Source organism: Centrocercus urophasianus, unplaced genomic scaffold (genome assembly GCF_019232065.1).
Source record: "Centrocercus urophasianus isolate 14NV4802_14NV808 unplaced genomic scaffold, USGS_Curo_1.0 seq_10, whole genome shotgun sequence".
Classification (NCBI taxonomy): Eukaryota; Metazoa; Chordata; class Aves; order Galliformes; family Phasianidae; genus Centrocercus; species Centrocercus urophasianus.
The window spans coordinates 6,489,626-6,507,969 of record NW_024884142.1 but is presented as its reverse complement, the minus strand read 5'-3'; the positions used below and the strand labels follow the sequence as shown (position 1 = coordinate 6,507,969).

At 33.9% G+C, this 18,344-nt stretch overlaps 1 long non-coding RNA gene across 1 annotated transcript in view; it reads right to left on the bottom strand.

The window, feature by feature from the left end:
- The window catches only part of LOC122158757, a 32,538-nt gene that overhangs the window by 2,147 nt on the left and 12,047 nt on the right, over nt 1–18,344 (bottom strand). The window contains exon 3 of the long non-coding RNA XR_006168303.1: nt 4,366–4,451. This is a non-coding gene — a long non-coding RNA (uncharacterized LOC122158757). The remainder of the gene's footprint in view (nt 1–4,365; nt 4,452–18,344) is intronic.

Genomic DNA, 18,344 nt, shown 5'->3' with positions numbered 1-18,344 from the left:
CTGCCAGCTTAAGTTCTTACTGTGGACTCAAGTCAATATTTGCTCATTATATGACATATGTTGTAAGATGTGGTTTCAGTGATCTAATATGTTTATATCCCATCAGTGTCTAGTTCATTGGAACAAGAACATTCAGAAATTATTGCTATTTAGAGACCAGTAGCTGATGGTTGATGATGGTACTTTAGTAAATTTTTTCTTTATAATATTGTGCTGGTGTTGGTTCTGTTGTTGTTCCTTGGTAGTACACAGAGAGAGTGGTGAAATGCTGGAAGGCTGCCCAGAGAGGCTGTGGCTGCCCCATCCCTGGAAGTGTTCATGGCCAGATTGGATGGGGCCCTGGGCAGCCTGGTCTAGTATTAAATGTGGAGGTTGGTGGCCCTGCCTGTGGCAGGGGGGTTGGAGATTCATGATCCTTGAGGTCCCTTCCAACCCTGGCCATTCTGTGATTCTGTGAGCATACTGCTCTTTTACATAAGAAATGTGTTAGAAATCAACTGTTCTGGAAAGATTATATAGTTGCCCTCCAGTGCATGTAAGAATGCATTTATAAATGGTAATCAATTCAGGCATAGTTATTTCTATAAAGGTTGCACTATTAGTAAACCAATTCTTTATCACTGAAACTTCATCCATGTTACTTTTGCATCTAGCTATTCTTGTTAATGCTGTGGTATGCAATGTGAGGATCATAAGATACTTCATATTGGAAATGACTTCAGGTAATCTCTGGCTCAACCTCTGGTGAAAATGAAGGCCAACTATACATCAGACCAGGTTGCTTAAGGTTTAGTCTAGTAGGGTCTTGAAAGTTTCCGAGTATGTAGAGTGCAGCAGACTGGGCAACATATTCTACTCCCTGCTGTCTTATCAGGTTTTAAGAATTTTTCTTAGTTGGGAAGAGAGACATTACTGTGCTACTGCAAATGCAGAATTCATTAGTGCCACCTATTTGTGAGACTGTAAAACTACAGATAATCCCTGTAAAACTGTATTGAGTTAATAAGAAAATATATTATTTTTCTTTCTGCTTAAGCACATAGGATAGGTTTAAAAGGGTTTTCTTCAGTTTTGTATCTAAATAATTGCAGTGGATATATATGTTGTTTAAAATAAGGCTTTAATATAATTTATATATTTTATACATATAAAAATGCAAGATGAAACAACTTCTAACATTTAAATAATATATATTTACATTATATATATAATGTAATATAATGTAATGTAATGTATGTATATATATTTGCACAGTTTTCTTTTAGAGCTCCAGATACATTGCTTCACCTGCAGGAGGTGTGCAATTTTGGAGGAGCTGTGTTGTCAAGTGAAAGGCAAAGGCAGAAAAAGATACTGAAATTATAAAAATGTATCAATGTAGAAGAAATAAAACTATCTAGATAGAGTTATATATTAAAGAAAGAATCAGTAAAAAATGTCTTTTTTTAGAAGTCTTTTTCTTCTCATATTCAGTAATTAACAAATATTTTATTAGACGAGGAATGATTAGACAAATTGTAATGCAAGAAAGAAAACATATAAGAAAAAAAATCCTTAGAATTTTATTAGTGCTATTATCTCACCCTACTATTAAAAAATTGGGCAGTGCTCATAATAGTTATACTTTCTCTTTTGCTCATTCATTTCAAACTGTCCAGAAAGGTTTACAGTTAATTATAATCATTTCAGTAACAAATAAGATAATATTCTTTAGATCTCTGTGGAGAGACAAAGCTTTGAATGACAGGAGGAAGGCTTAGCATTAATACACAATGATTAATGTCAACATATGGCTTTAAACTTCAGAGGGACATCTGTAGCCTGAGGAACAGGAGCTATAAGTTTGCTTGTTATGTAACTGTAGGCATGCAGATTTTCTAAATATGTTAGCCAGACTGTAAACAGACACAGATTTTCAGAAAACATGTAAACAAAGAACAGATTTTCAAAACATTGTTAATTATTAGCTGATTCCTTTGTTGCCACTGACTTTCTTATAAGAATGACAAATTTGAAAACACGTGTGAATATGTGTTATAAAAGTCATTCCTGTGGCTGATAATATATGTGCATTGGCACAGACAGTGAATAAATAAATATGTAAAAAAGGATTACGTTATGAAAAAAAACCCACAAAACTGTAATTTCAAGTATTTTTTTCATTCAGTCAAATGATTCCTGTAATATACAACTTGAACGCAACAATACAGATTTTAACTCCATATGCAATATTAGAATATTGTTTACAGTTTGCATGTTGTTTCCAAGCCAATGAAAATATGATGTACAGTGAAACTGAAACAGATAATTTATAGAAAGACTTTGAGAACTTTGAAATATGTTTCTGGCAGAAGTTAACTTTGCCATGATCACAGTATTAAAATACTATTAAAAATATATACAAAACAACAACAACAACAATATATACAGAACAACAACAAAGATTTGCAGATCAAATGTAGAAAAAGTAACATAATAAAAATAAAACATTTGAGATATAAAAATTAATTTTTCTTTTTCTTTCCAGCTTAAATAGTGCCCACTATAAACTTTTATATGCAGTTTTCTGTAGGGAAATTAGATTTTTCTTATATTCTTATATATATGTAGAATCTGAAACTCTCATAGATATGTTTTTATTCACTCATTCTGCTGTCCTTACAAATATATTGATTCAGTGGCTTACTAATTCAAATATGTCATATTCCTCATTGTGGTCATTCATTGTTTTTTTAGATCCATGACAAAGTGAACATATTTTATCTGAGGATTGAAATCCTGAATGAACACCTGGGTACTTTTTGTTCTTGTTGGTAGGTAGGTAAGTTGGTAGTTTTTTGTTGTTCCTGCTGTACGGTGATTTAGGTGTTCAGTTTTTTTCAGTCAATGAACTACTGATATGTGTAATCTTTGGAATACCCTTGTATTGAAGCACATTCAAATGACTGAGGGAAGAAAGCAAATAGAAAATGGTGGCAAATATGCAAAAGCAGGAGCAAAATAATGTTAAAAATCTTGTAATAATCAAAAACATATTGTTCATACTTTGTCAATTCAGCATGCACTGAGAAAGTGAATATTGATGGTCCCATAATGCTTTGTTGAAGTGAAATGTTGCAGGCAGTTCTGTATGCTAGCAACAATACAAAGGTACTCTACTGAAAATAGAAATCTAAATCGCAGCCATGTATCCCAGGCCTTACAGTAATGTAGCTGAAAGGTCAAAGAGGAAAAAATATATTTTATTATTCAGTTTCCCTTACCTGAACTTGATTTTCAATGACCTAATCAAAATGATGGTTGTTTTTTTTTCCTCAAGACCCTTGATTCATTCATTGCATACTGATGATGTGTTTAGGAACAGAAGTTCATTATTGTATTTCTTTTCATTGTAATTCATATGGCTTCATATTTCGTTATTAAATACCAATCAAGGCCTCTTCTGAAGATAACATGCCTACTTGTGATTTTGAAATATTTTTCCAGTTCTCAAGGTGGTTTACCACCTCAAAATCTCATCAGAAATCATGTGAAAAGGCTGTCTGCTATCTTTAAATGACCTTTAAATATCAGATAATTATTCATGACTTTTGGTGCTGATTGAGATGTTTAATTTACATGCCTTATGTAAGTGCATGTATAGGAGGTATACTTCAGTAAAAATGTTCCATGTTTTGTTACTGTGTTTTCTTGTCTTCAATTGATTGGCCCTAAGAAAGAAATATATGCTGTTGAAAGGGTGGATTTTTTTTTCCCCTCAAAATCTAGCGTTATTTTTTTCTTGAATACAAGGTAATCCAAGAAGGATGCAAGGTAAACCATGAAATGCAGAAAAGTGTTCTTCTTAAAACAGCACTTTAAGGAATACACTGATATCCCTGAAAGAATACTTTTAACACATCAAAATACAGACTGTAGCATTATTTTTAATGATTAAGCACATAGTTACTTGCAGCAGTAAAGGAATAATAACAATGGGATGACCTACACTAATTATATCAGTTAAGAATCTGACACCTGGCTTGGAATAAGAATTTATCTCTTCCAGCACAGAAGAAGGATTGTATAAATTTTTGAACACTCACATGATTGTCCTCCTAGTTTTTAAAAACTCTTTCACAACTACAGTGCACGTCCTCTAAAATTTCCAAAGATCATTAATCAGCTCATTATTTTTTTATGAGTATTAGTGGCACTAATGTGTAGAAAGCTTCAAAGGAAATCAAGAAGTAGGTGAATGCATTGAGTAAGTTTTTCTACCATCTGTTACCCAGTGAGATACCTCAGTCCATGCTGATCTATATTTGAATTGCCTCTAAATATTAGAATTTACAGTGGAGCAGTGATAAATCATAAGCAGCATACCTGTATTTGAATTAGCCCAGACCCATCACTCCAGGTTGAAGTAATGGCTGGAGATGCTGTATCTTCCAATCAGGTCTCGAACATTTCTAGAAAGGAAATTTTTGTGAAGAACAAAGTGATATATAACCATAATGTTCCAATGAGTTTGAAGCAATTAGATTCACATGTAAAATAGTCGATTTTTATCTGTGAATCTTCAGATCCACTAGCATCATCTCTAAGTATACTTATTTTTTGATTTACATCTGAACAATTACACAGAGCTGTAATCTAAGAGCCTCCCACTTCCCTTTACAGACCTTTTTGAATCTAGCAGGAGTTTAATTAACATTTATCTATTTCTGAGAATCTTCTCAGGTTCGGAGTGGAATGCAGTTGGCCTTCATAGTTTCTTTCTAAGTTGATTAAGTAGCTGTTAGAGTTCATATCTGCCCTAGAATCCTCGGAGAATAAAGATGGCATATAGCTGCCGGTAGTTCTTTTTTTGTCAAATTAATTGACACAGTGTATGTCTTGTATTTAAAATTCAAAAGTTCTTTGTAACTCAACCCTGGAGACCGAAGCATAGCACGGGCCAAAAGCAATAGAATAAAGTCAGTTAAACATATTATTTTAAAATTCAGAAGTACTATAATTATATTGCTGACATAAAGGCAAATTTACAAAAAGACATTTGTATTTTTATACCTTGCACTAAATCTATTACCAAGCAATTCAAGGTTTGTTGAACCAAATTAAGTTCACACCTCCTTTGCAAGCATGAAGCTCCTCCATAACCAGATCCAAAATTCTTCCTAGATCTGATGTGCTTTGCAGCAGCCAGAAATCTTCTGCAAAGAAAATCTGTCTTGTATCACTTGTTTTTGTAGCTGTATGTTTTACTTAACGTATAATCATGATTTCAAATTGAATACTAACAGTACACAAGGGTATAGAAGAATGATACCACTATGTGTGTGGACTATGTGATGTATCTTTTTCATGAATGTACCACTACATCCTTGGACTTCAAGCAAGTTTGTGGGAAAGTGATAGCAGTATACAGTTATTCTGTAAGCAGATTTTTCTGATTCATTTCAGCTTAGTATCTTCTGACAAGTGTTTATTCAATAAATAGTTGGTCACTTCAGAAGTTGTGCAGGCAACATAAGACAAAAATTGACCTATCAGTTTCTTACCTGTTAGACATTCACAAATAAATCACTGACTCATACAGACTTCAAAGAAAGCAGCTGTCTAATCTCTGGTTAAATTTATCGTTAATCTTGCAGAAAAAAAATCTTTGCAATGGCACACACTACAGCAGAAACTTCAAAGAAATGCTGATTGCCCAAAACTGCAAAAGAGGTTTTTCTTTCCTATGCGTTCAAAAACAGCTTTAGAAATATAAGTCAAGGATTGTTTGCTGTAGATACAGTCAGGATTTTAGTATCTAAACACACTGTGCATTCAGCAGTGACAACAGTGCATAAGTAAAAAAACTAGAGCTCAAGTGTGGGAGAGGATCATTTTTTCTCCTTGGGGATCAGATGAAGAGTAGAAACTGAAGTGATAATTTCAACATTAAAATAATCAGAGATGTTGGAAGTAGCAGAAGTATTTTGTCTTGTTCGGCCAAGGAGCTTTAAGGTCATTCTGATTAGCTAAACAATAAATTGAAGATTGGAATTCTTTTTCCTATTTTTTTTTCCATTGCTGCTTGCAAAAAATTTCAAATGGGATCTTTTGCATCAACCATGAACACATATAGACTGTAATCTAGATGACTGGATCACAGAGCAATGGAAGAAACTGAAATATCTAAAGGAAGAGTGAAGTAGTCAGATGTTAAGTTTCTATATTTGAATTGCTGCCTGATCAAAACTTTGGAGTATGTAGCAGCAGAAAGAAAGCACATCCAAATTATTAAAAGGTAAGATTTTATTCAGCTAGATGTTTGCTCAAATGAGATTTGCCAGGTCACTCTTTTCACTACAGTGAGATTAGTCATAAGCTCTTTTTTTTTCTGCACATGGGAAAATGTAGAATATTATTAGAAAAAGTACAGTAAGGAATATATCCATAATATGTGTGGGAAAATAAGGTATTCAGTTTAGGTAAACTAAAGATGCCAGACTGCATCTATTCGAATCCTGAATTCCACCATTTCCTGAATCCTTCTCACAAACTGAAATCAGAAACTTCGTAACAGGTCTGATTGTTAAACTTTTTCCAAGTGTAGTACAAAAATATATCAAAATTCTCATCCATTCCTTTTCTAAAGGAGTAAAGGAATTAAGTCCAATCGTAGATTTTGAATTGCTTTTCCTTTGAGACCACATTTGATCTTTTTTCTTTTCTTCTCCTAAAGACATAATTTTTAAGTCTATTTAGTATAATTATATATCTTTGTTACTCACATCACAAAATTAAATGTAAATGCATTTGTCAAAAATATTCATAAACAGTTTAGTTGCAAAATACTTTTTAAAATTAGCTATCACAAGGAGATTTAGCATTCAATAGCATTTATATTTTATAACATAAATGAAAGAGGATGACAAAACTTCAAAGCAGCAAAGATGACACATTTCCAATCGTGCTGTCACTGTGAGATCTACAAAGAGCATACTAGTACACAAATAACTGCTTTTTGATTTACTGAAGTTCAAGTATGGATTTATCTAATTTTTTAGGTACTTCAAATCCACCGAATTGCCATGACAAGTATACGTGATATTGTGGTAAAATTTTTCCCTTAACACAAGATATGACAGGTCAAAATTATTTGTAAAACTGTGATCTATCTTGCCACTAGAGCATGCTGTGGATTGGTTGAAGCCCTACTTCTCTTGATTTCACCAAAATTTTAAAACAAGATTAATTTCAGATAAAAACTTCTAGGTATGTTTTCTAATGCCAGCAAAGGCTGTGATTAATGTGATTTTTGTCTATGATGAGAAAGAGTTGTCAGTTCAAGTTTCCTTAATATAATGGTGTTAAATAATTTAATTGACCCCATAGTTGCTTTGTATTTTCCACTGCTGATAAAGAAGTCTTTTCATGTATAAAATATGGAGAAGAGAGGAGACTGTGCTCACGTCCAACAAGGCCTGGTTGTGAAGTTCCCATCTCTAGAGATATTCAAAACCTACTTGGACGCTTTTCTGTGTGACTTGCTGTAGGGAAGCTGCTTTAGTAGGGGTTTGGACTAGATGATCTTCAGAGGTTCCTTGTAACCCCTACACTTCTGTGATTCACTTTCCTGTTGTAATCTGTCTTTTGTTGTGTTGAACTTCAGCTCAATTACTCCTTGCACATAAACTGATCTCAGTACAACATTTTACTGCCTCCGTGGTCCACAAATAGTCACAACTGCAGAGACGATCATTCTGAGTTCTGCATTTTTAACTAAGTATTAAGAACACAATGCAAGGATTGTAATATAACATAGTGAGAATATTCACAGTAGGACTGGGACAGGATCCTACTTTATTCTAAAATAATTTCATTTAAAATTATATGTACTTTCTCTTGTGACTTTATTTTTCTATGCATTTCCTCATAAGATGTACACATATAAATTGTGGTATGAGGTTACTCCATTCATAAAAGGAATTCCAGTTAGCAGGCTTAAATGGCATACTGTTCTGTAACAGAAATTCCATATCAGTTCATACGAGCAGAATTAGGAAGGTGATTGTGATCCAATGTTCAGTGTTGTATTAACTTCTATTTGTGTCAGTCGACTTGTGGTTAATAGACTAGACTCCAGAAGAGAGAAACAACAGAGATCAGAGGCCTGAAGAACATAAACAATAGGAAGATGGACAGCTTAGAATATTTTTGGTTTGATACAAAAGCCACACAAAGTAATAGATACGAAGAAAAAGATAAGTCTTCTAGAAGTATTTCAAAGAACATTATGTTCTCAACAGGATTAAAAGGAATGGATTTAAACTATTATAATGAAGAACAATTCATATGTGAGGGGAAACATTTTTACTGATAAGAATAGTAGATTGTCAGATTATGGGAACCTCAGAAGATGTGCATCTTAATGAAAAGCCTAATCAAATGTCTGTTAAGAATGAAATTTATATAGAATATCCCGCTTAGGCTTAAAGATAGACCAGGTGATAGACTATAGGTCTTTTCCCAACCTATTATTTGGTTATTCATTGTATTTTAAGTATTAGAACTTTATATGGGTGTACTATATTCAAATACATAACATTATAATCTACTAAACATATTCTAATTTATTTTCAGGTTGAATAAACTGTTCTCTGTGAAAAAGCTTTTGTCAGTATAGACAGTTCAAGCTGTCATTTAAATACATATATTTATGATATAAAGGTACAATTGTACGTGCATTACTAATGTTAAAAAGAGAATGCAGAGGTGCAAAGAAAACTGACTTGCTCACAGCGTGTGGCTGTGCTCAGTGTAAAAGTAGCAGAAATATTGCTTACTCTGAGAGCTTTTCCACTGTAATACTTATATGCGTCTTAGTTTGCAGCTAAGAAACTACTTAGAGAAATCTGTTTTCAAATTTAAGCTATATGAGTTGACATAATTCTGAGAATGGTTATGCAGTTTTAAGGAAAATTCAGAACAAAGGTCTGCTTTGAAAGAGACTTCAAACTACAGGAGTTTGAATGAAAAAGTACTTAAATTTTTTAAAAATTCAGAAATAATTACCAAAAGATGGTCATTCTTTTATTAATTTCAAATACAGAAGAAAAGTAGGAACTCTGGCAAAGCCATGAGGAAATCATTAACGGACATATAAGTATATGAAGGTCAATGAAATTATATGTAAGTATTTCTAATGGATAACACTCATCACTTGGCAGCTAAATAGTTTCCGAAGCAGAAATCTGATGAAGCAGTTATCTTTTCTTATACCATTATTTACAACGTGGAATAATTGTGTAGAATCAATTCATGAACTGTTGTCAGGTTATTTTTTTCCATCATTGTTTCTTTCTATTTTTCCTTCCGTAATTTTCAGTAAACTCATGACTCATTTTATCTGATCTGACTAGAATTCCTGATGCTAATCTCTTCAGAAAGGCAAGATATTGTCCTGAAAAGAATACAAAGAAAAAAAATATGCAACACTGATTTTAAGACAGTCATGGACACAGACAAAATACATTGCAGAACCTGTCTGAGAATACATCAGACCTGTTTACAAATGAAAATAAGCGTTGAACACATAGAAATTTTTTTGTTTTCATAGAAGGAAAAATTCAGTGCTTTTCAACAACCTGTTCTGACAAATGGGTCATTCTTCAGATAGCGTTTGTGCGTACCTTACAAAATCGGCTTCCTACTTTTGAACAAAAGTGCTCTCAAACACCATGGTACAATGTAATGGCTGAAACAGAATTATACAAACAGACAACCAGATAATTACCAGCATGCATAAGCAAACAACAAAGTAAAAGCTTTTACTGACAAAAGTTTTTCACTTGTGAGAGTAGCCATACTTACTGCTTCTAGCACAAATTGTTTCCTCAGCCAGCGACCGAAATGAATGCCTGGAACTAAGTTTAAGAAGAAAGCAGGAACACTTCTACCAAGTACCACCTTACCCTCAAATCATTCACTGCTTAAGATCTTCCTCTGCTAGAAATGGTCTGTGAGTATTTAATAATCCACAGTACATTTCTGTTCTACATTTTTCAATCTTGCTATGAAACACTTAATGTTCAGAAGTGATAACGCCCAGAAAAAATAATTTTATGGCTCATCTCTGCATTATATTAGAAACTGCTAATGCATTTTATGCCACTGGAAACTTGCACTAAATCACTAGAATGGTCAGTGTTTACTGTGAATTGAAAACCAAGTCTTGCTTTAGTTCTGCTGTTACTCAAACTATTTTCCCATTATAAGTCTTAGAACTGGAGTATTTCAATAAAATTATAGGCTGTACTCTGAAATTATGACACTGTAAACAGTTTATAATGCAAATAGGCAAATCCTTCAAAGGAAATATCTGTCACATACAAAATAGTTCATTGAAGCAGTGTATAGTTTCATTTTTATCTTGAAACTGTTACTTTGTGTCGTAGTTTTTCTATTCTACAATGGTCATTAAAGGTGTGGAAATACCTAAGAGTATGAAAATACTTACAGGGAAGTGGTTTGCCTCACAAGAGTTATAGATAAGTAGTTTTTCAACACCATGGAAATTCATATGTCAATGGCTTTATTTTTGGTCTTCATTAATTACAGTGAAGTTTTGAAAGGAAAATTCCTTTAACTGTGAAGCATCTAGAAAGAGGCAGCTCCAGCATCTTCTCATAAATATAATATATAGCATAGCATGAGTAACTGACCTGCTTACTCTCCAGAATACTTGTTTTTTGAGACTCCTAAAATATTAGATGAAAGTCATTTTAAAGCCTTTGAGGTCATTTAGCATAGACCCCTACAGAAAAAGAAAAGGATTTCCCATCATAGTCCTTTCTCTGATATTCTCCCACACAGAGCACTTTAAAAATACCTTTGATGGAAGTGAATTTCACATATTAACTACTTACTTTGTTTGCCTGAAGGTCTGCATCTTAATTTTTAATTCAAGTCACTGTCTTAATCCCCAAAGATATTATGGTGCAAGATGAAACACTCAAAGCCTTACTCTTCAAAGTTGTTTCCTAAAATCTAACCTAAATATTCCCGTACAGTATCTTCGATTTCCAGATTTTTTTTTTTTTTTTTGGGGGAACATCCATATGTAGTAAAACTTCTGCTCAGTTTGAATTGCTCAGAGAATTAATAATCTGTGTTGATGGTAGAAGAGACAGTACTAAGTGAAGCTATAGAAATCCCTATAACTTGCACATTTTACCTATAAAGTATTTCTAAGCAGCCACAGCATTCTTTACAGCTTACCTTAAAACTGTGTCATAATATATAAAATTGTATTAAACACTTTTCAGAGTCACAGATTTCAATCTCTGTTGTTTTACTTGTTTGTTTGAGTTTATAAAAATAGAGTTTTAGTTTATAAAAAGTTAGTTTATTTTATAAAAACATAGAGTCCTCTGACCAGACTTAAAAGAGTCGAAGTGCAGGAACAGCAACTAGTTACAACTAAGATTCTCAATTAAATACACTGTAGAGAGATAGTAACTTTTTGTTGGAGCAACACACTGAAAATTCTTACCTGATAAACAAAATTGTCTGTTATCATTTTCTGCTCTTCCTGAACAGTCAGTTCTCTGATTCAACAGAGATACAAAATTACAAATTTAGGTAATCGTTATTCCTGATAGCCACCTGTACTTTTATACAGAAGATTTACCTGAATTCAGTCTTGTGCTCTTCTTGAAATTGGCTGTTCTTGACCCTGAAAGGCACAGAAAACACTTGCAGTGTAATCTATACATTTACATACTTGTTTTCCATTTTCCAAATTATTCAAGATATTTGAGTCAAATTTGTTTCTAAAATTGTTACAGGCCAATTCAAAAATAAAAATAAATAAGTAAAAAATACTGACAAGAAAGACATAGTTAACCCTACACTACATCACTCCAAAGCAGGACAGTTCCTTCCCTCACTCAGCTGGCAGCGTTGTACCTGATGCACTTGAGAGCACAATTTAACCTTTTGGCTCCTAGAGCACACTACTCTCTCAGATTGAGCTTGTCAATCAGAATCCTTAAATCCTCCTCTACATAGCTACTCTTCAGCCTCTCATCCCTCAGTCTGTATATATATTTAGGGTTACTGTAATCCAAGTGCAGAAGCAAGCACTAATTCCTACCCCTAAGAAGTTTAACATGTTCTTCCAATTTGGTGTTATTTGCAAACTTGCTTATACATTCAAGTATTATAACCTAGTAATTGATGAAAACATTAAAGTGTAATGGCCATAAATTACAGCCACTAGTGACTAGCTATCAGCCTCACCTTATGCTGTAAGCTTTTTGAGCCAGACCTAGACAGAAGGGTTCTGTCAGAAACAACACTGGAAGATTTGCTTCAAAAAGATTCCATCAACTGGCTCCCCTCGGTCAGGTAGGTGGGTAACATTGTCATAAAAGGAATTTGTTGGACAGGACTTTGCCCTCTTTCGTGTGGGCTGTGACCAGTAACTGTATTTTCTTTCAGGTGTTTCTCGCTAACTCCCAGAATCATTTTCTCCATCATTTTTCAAAGCTGTGAAGTAAGACTGGCAGGTCTGTAATCACCCTAGGGTCTTCTTTCTTGCTCCTCTTGAAAAAATCATAGAATGGCTTACAGTGGAGAGGATGTTTGTCAGCTTCCAGTCAGCTGGGTCCTCTCCAGATTCCCATGATAATTGAAAGCAATTGAGAGGTTCTGCAAGAATATCAGCCAGCTTTTTGAGTACTCTACTAAAAATGTGGAGTGAAACAAAAGACTTACTCTGAACAAAGCATCTATGTTTCCATAGTTCATAAACAGAAGGTAATACAATTATTTTAATCATAAAAGTTACTAGAAAATGTCACTAACTTACTGATGCTTTTCTGTTTATTGTCTTACTTCTTAGTGAGAGTACAAAGAAGTTGTTAGGATATGCAGAGAGAAGAAAGGCAGAAGCCCAACTTGAACTCAACTTGCTACAAGACTAAAAGAGAATACAAAAAGAGAAACCTTTTTCCACTAATGTATTAACAGTAAGAGAAAGGCTATTCTGCTACTGAAGAAGCAAAATTGCTTCTGGCAGGTTGTTGGTGTTAGTAGGCAGACTATTCACACTTAGGCCAATAGCCGTATAAAAAAAAGAGAATGGAACTCACCAAACTGCGAAGAGGGCTCTCTGGCTCTATAGTACCACTTCATAGGAAGAAGGGTAGATCCAAAAGAAGCCCTCCTTTCAGAGGCTGGCCCTTACATGAGCCCAGGATGACTTCACCCTAGGACCAACCCTTCTGGTTGCGGGGGGAGCACAGGTGCAAACAGGTTTGTTCCTTGGCCAGCCATACCCATTCACTAGGTGCTCACTTACCAGGTCAAGTTATGACCTAACAGTTCCCCTGCAAGGGCTAAGGAGAATTTTCATCCTTTACTATATGTGCAGGGTACATGATCACTGAGGATAAGAAGAAAGCTGAGGTTCTCAATGCCTTCATTCTATCACTTACACTTATCACTTAATCCAAGTCTATCTTCACTCACTCATTATTTTTTCCACTCTTCAAGGCAGGAAATTATAATTATTACTACATATTTCTCTCCATCATCCTCATCCCCAATTTATTTTATTTTATTTTATTTTATTTTATTTTATTTTTATGTTTCTCTTGCATAAAACTGGGTAAGATAACTCTCTTAGCAACACTACCTGATTTGGGGAATTTGGGGAATTTAGACCATTTTAAGTATTTTATCTGATAAAAGTTTTTGGTTTTTTTTTTTTTTTTTTTTTATTTTTTTTTTTCCTTCCTATTTTTTTTTTTTTTTATTTTTTTTATTTTTGGGTGTTTTTAAATTTTTTTGTTTTTTTTTTTTCCCAAAATTTTTTTTTTTTTTTTTTTTTTTGTTTTTCCCATGGAAATACAGAATCATAGAATAGCTTGAGTTGGAAGGGACCTTATCAACCCCAATCAGGGGTTTCATCAATTCCAAACCCCTGCTGTGGGCAGGGTTAAATATTTCTTATTTTCTTTGTAACTGCACTCCTAGCAGCACTTAATATATTTGCTCATAGCTTTGTTCAGAAATCAGGACAGGGCTAAGTTTATCTCCTCCTGTAAAATCTGCACCAAAATTAGACAAATCTTCTTTCTCATGTGACTTTATTTCACGCAAGATCATTCTGTATACCAAGGACCATTTGATAAATAATCAAGAACCATAGATTGAATTTCTTCTATGCGCATCAATTATTTTTAGAGATCTGTAGTTAAAAGGTAGGTTTTCAGAAAAGTTCCTAAAAACAGAATGTGATCAGCAGGAACGGTTCGTAAGCAAAATCTTCTCATGATTTCTTCTGTTGTAGAGGCAGCTACAGTTCACTGGCATTTAAAGGAGTTAGATTGGCCAAGGTACATCTCAGAAATGATATTCTTTCCTACTTTATCTCCAAAAACAGAGGCTGTTTTTAATTATATAAAAATGGGTAGATCTAACCAGTTATTCTGCCTCAGTAATAAAGCTGAGAATACATTAAGCACACATAGAAGTAGTTTCTTGAGCCAGAAAATACAGACAACCCCACCAGAAGGATGCAGTGCTGGACCTGTTGCACATAACACCAGTGACATCAGGATTGGAGGCTGTCTAGCCTTTAATGACCATGCGATGATGGAGCTTACGCTCCTGAGGGATATATGGCAGACAAATAATAAAATCACAATGCTAAATTTTAAGAAAGCTGAATTCCATCTCTTTGGTGGAAGTTAATCACCAAAACCTGCTGGAAAATTGTCCTCATGAACAAGGGAGCTGAGCAGAGCTGACAGATCTTCAAGGAAACTTTTCTCTGGGCACAAGAGCTATCCATTCCCAGGAGGTCAGGAAAGGCAGGTGAGAAGCAGCCATGCCGAACTGGAGAGCAAGGCAAAAATGCACAGGCAATGAAAACACAGATAAGTGCCCTGGGAAGGGTATAAGGATGCTGCTAGGCTGTGCAGGAGCAGAGAAAGGAAGACCAAGGCCCAGCTGGAAATGGAATTGGTGAGGGATGCAAAGAAAAACAAAAAAAGGCTTTAACCTCCACATTAACTAGAAAAGGAAAGTCTAAGAAGGCTTAACCCCTCAGTGAGAAACAGAGGCAGGCTGATGACAACAGACAAGAGGAAGGCTGAAGTACTCAACTTTTTTTTTGCCTCAGTCTCCACAGGCAATTTCTCTTCCAGCATATGGATTGGAAGGTGGCGAGTGAGAAAACAACATCCCTGCTGCTGTAAGTAAAGATCAGGTTTGTAACAAAAACATCCATATGTCTATGGGTACTGATGAGACGCATCTCAGAGTGCCATTTTAAGGGTTGTGACTGAGGAAGATCTATTTTTAAGAGACTATTGATTTATTATTATTTTAAGGTTGGTATTTAGCTTGCACTTTCTGCTTTGTCTTCCAGGATATGTAAATAATTTCAGTTACATTCAATTACAGAGTCAACATAAGTCTGTAGAGGCTTTTACAATTGCTTTGGTTCATGATGAGCTAAAAGTCAGCACCGTTTTTTTGACAGTTAGGAACAGACAGATAGGAATGCATATGCTGAGACAATGGAAGTGTTCTCTTATTTAAAGAACATACAGTCGATTTCTGTATGCTAGAGTCCAGGACATTGAACAAGCTTTGAAAAATCGTGATTAGGAGAAAAAATAAGCCATGAAAAACCACATTCTTACATATTATATGAATCAAAATGAAACCAGATTCAAGAATTATGGAAAAGAGACATACACGGGGCTACATGAGAAACTCAGAAAAACAGATACCTACAAAATGCATCAGTTTTTTTTTTCTTCATTTGAAAAATTCCAATTTCTTAGCTGTCAGAAATGCACAAATGATATTTTCCTGTAACTACATTAAAATACGGCATTAGTGGAGCTGTAAAAACTATTTATAGAACATTTTATTTCAGAGTTCTGCATTAAGGAACATAAGGAAAGATTTTGTCTTTGAGCTGTCTAACAGCTGGAGAACCTACATGTGTATATTCCCTTGTCACTTTTATAAATTGCCTTTGAAATAATTTATAGCTGGTACACATTTCCAAAGTTCTCACTAAATTGCCTTTGGGTCAAACTGCTACATTAGCTTTCTCCTGATTTATTTATTTATTTATTTATTTATTTATTTATTTATTTATTTATTGTGAGAACATCTTTATATTTAAAACTGAATATCAAGACAAAAAATGCCAGACTTGGATTTAGTGCACAAAGCAATATCCCGTGTTTTCTAGGAAAAGAACTGGAAGATCTACATATATATTTATTTTTAACTCAAAGTATTCATACACATTAAAAAAGGCACATGCAACTTAAACCTACAAGACTTAACAAGCATTTTGTCTTATTCTTTTCATCAGATATTTAAAATAAAGACTGAATAAAATTGTTATTTTTTTCAAAATAAAATGTAGAAAATCAAAAATAGAAATATATACATAGAAAATAGAAAATCAAAATATAATCAAAATCAAAATATAATTACTGATCATGGTGTCAGTAGACAATTTGGGATAGACAGTATTATTCATTTTTACAATCCAAAATATTTTGTAACTACTTTAACAAATCTGATTTCTTTGACTAGTATTTTAATTATTAATATTTAGGTATATGTTTCTGTGCATAAATGTAAATTTATACATACTTTTTAAGAATGAATCAATCTCATTAATGAAACAAATATCAGAATAGACATTTTTATTCTATATATAAAACAAAAAGCTTTCGGAAAGAAGAATCATGTAGTACAGTATGAATTTCCTATTCTTTATAGAGAAGAATGTATATGAAGAGATGAGAACACATATCCATGATTAGACAAATTCCTATCGCCCAGACAATGTTTCTGACACTTCCCAGTATCCAAAAAGAAGGGCAAATACAGGTTGGTGCATTAACAGTGTTCTCTCCAATTTCTCAAAACAGTTGTTTATGTAGAGAACGCCATTTCATCCTTTTATTAGATTGGACCTTGAGAACTTTAGCACTATCAATTGGCTTAAACTCTTTGTAAAACTCAGTTACACTTTCACTACTTACATAATTAGGTCTGGTTGGACTGATCAAGGGCATCCAACCTGCAACCCACAGGCTGCATGTGATCTGGCACAACTCTACTGTGGCTGTACTCTGCCCATGCCATCATGGCAGCAGCTCTGCCCAACAGAGCAGCCTGGCCCAGCATGCATACTTATCCTCAGCAACAACCAAACAGCATTGTGTGATTGGCTCTGTTTGGGCTGAAATCAGGACAAGGGAAGAGCACCGCGCAGTGCCAATTCAAATGATACCAAATAGTTGTGTGTATTTTGAGGCACTGGAAAATACAATCCTGTGAACAGCAAAAAATATGCAGCTTTGCTTTCTGTTTTGATAAAGGAATTTGAGAATAGGTTTAAAGACTGCTAAAAATTCATCATTATTTTTGTATCTCTGCGACTCCAATTTCAGTCAACATAAAAACATGGCCTGTGAATTTTCTTATGGAATAGAGTTCCAAGACATTAATTCAAAAATTTGATTGCATCCTCTTTACCAGACTTTTGCAAGGCCTACCTTTTCAGAGAGAAATGCCCTTGCTTCACAATCATGCTTTATTATCACTTTTTGGCAGTATGCACATTTGTGAACAATTGTTTTCTAGGATGAATGAAATACAGGAAGAGTAAAATTTCATCAAAAATCTTGAGTACCCTGAGAACTCACTAAGAATTGCCAGTTCCGTAAAAACAGACTGATGCATTAGTTTCACAGAAAGAAGGTCAAACATCCCACTAGTTTTATGTTTTGTTGCTTTTTTTTTTTTTTTTTTTTTTTAATGTTTTAGCAAAATATAGATGTTAAAAATAAGTCTGGTTACTTTATCTATAACATATATTTTATGAGGTCCCAGACAATTCTCCTCTAATGTGGCCAAAAGGTTAGATGCTCATGGACTAAATGATTTTAGAAATTTTTTCCAACTGTCATGATTTTGTGATTCTATAATCATTCCAATGAGTTCTATGACCAAATTATTTATAATGTTGAAATATATTTTCTTTCCTTTATTTTAAACAAGGTATTTACTTGCTAAATTTTTGCCTGAACAGCTAATATTTATGTGAGCTACTGACTGAGGACACAGTAATGGGTCAGGGGCACCTCAACATAAAATGTTTTATAGGTGAACTTAGATATAATGTTAAAGAATTAAAGTGAGATTTATGAATCAACAAATGTATGTATTAAATTATTTCTCCTATTCATAAAGTAAGATTATAATGATTGCTTTCCACATATCCTGGAAGTAGGGATTGAAGCAATTCGTTTTGCAGCAAG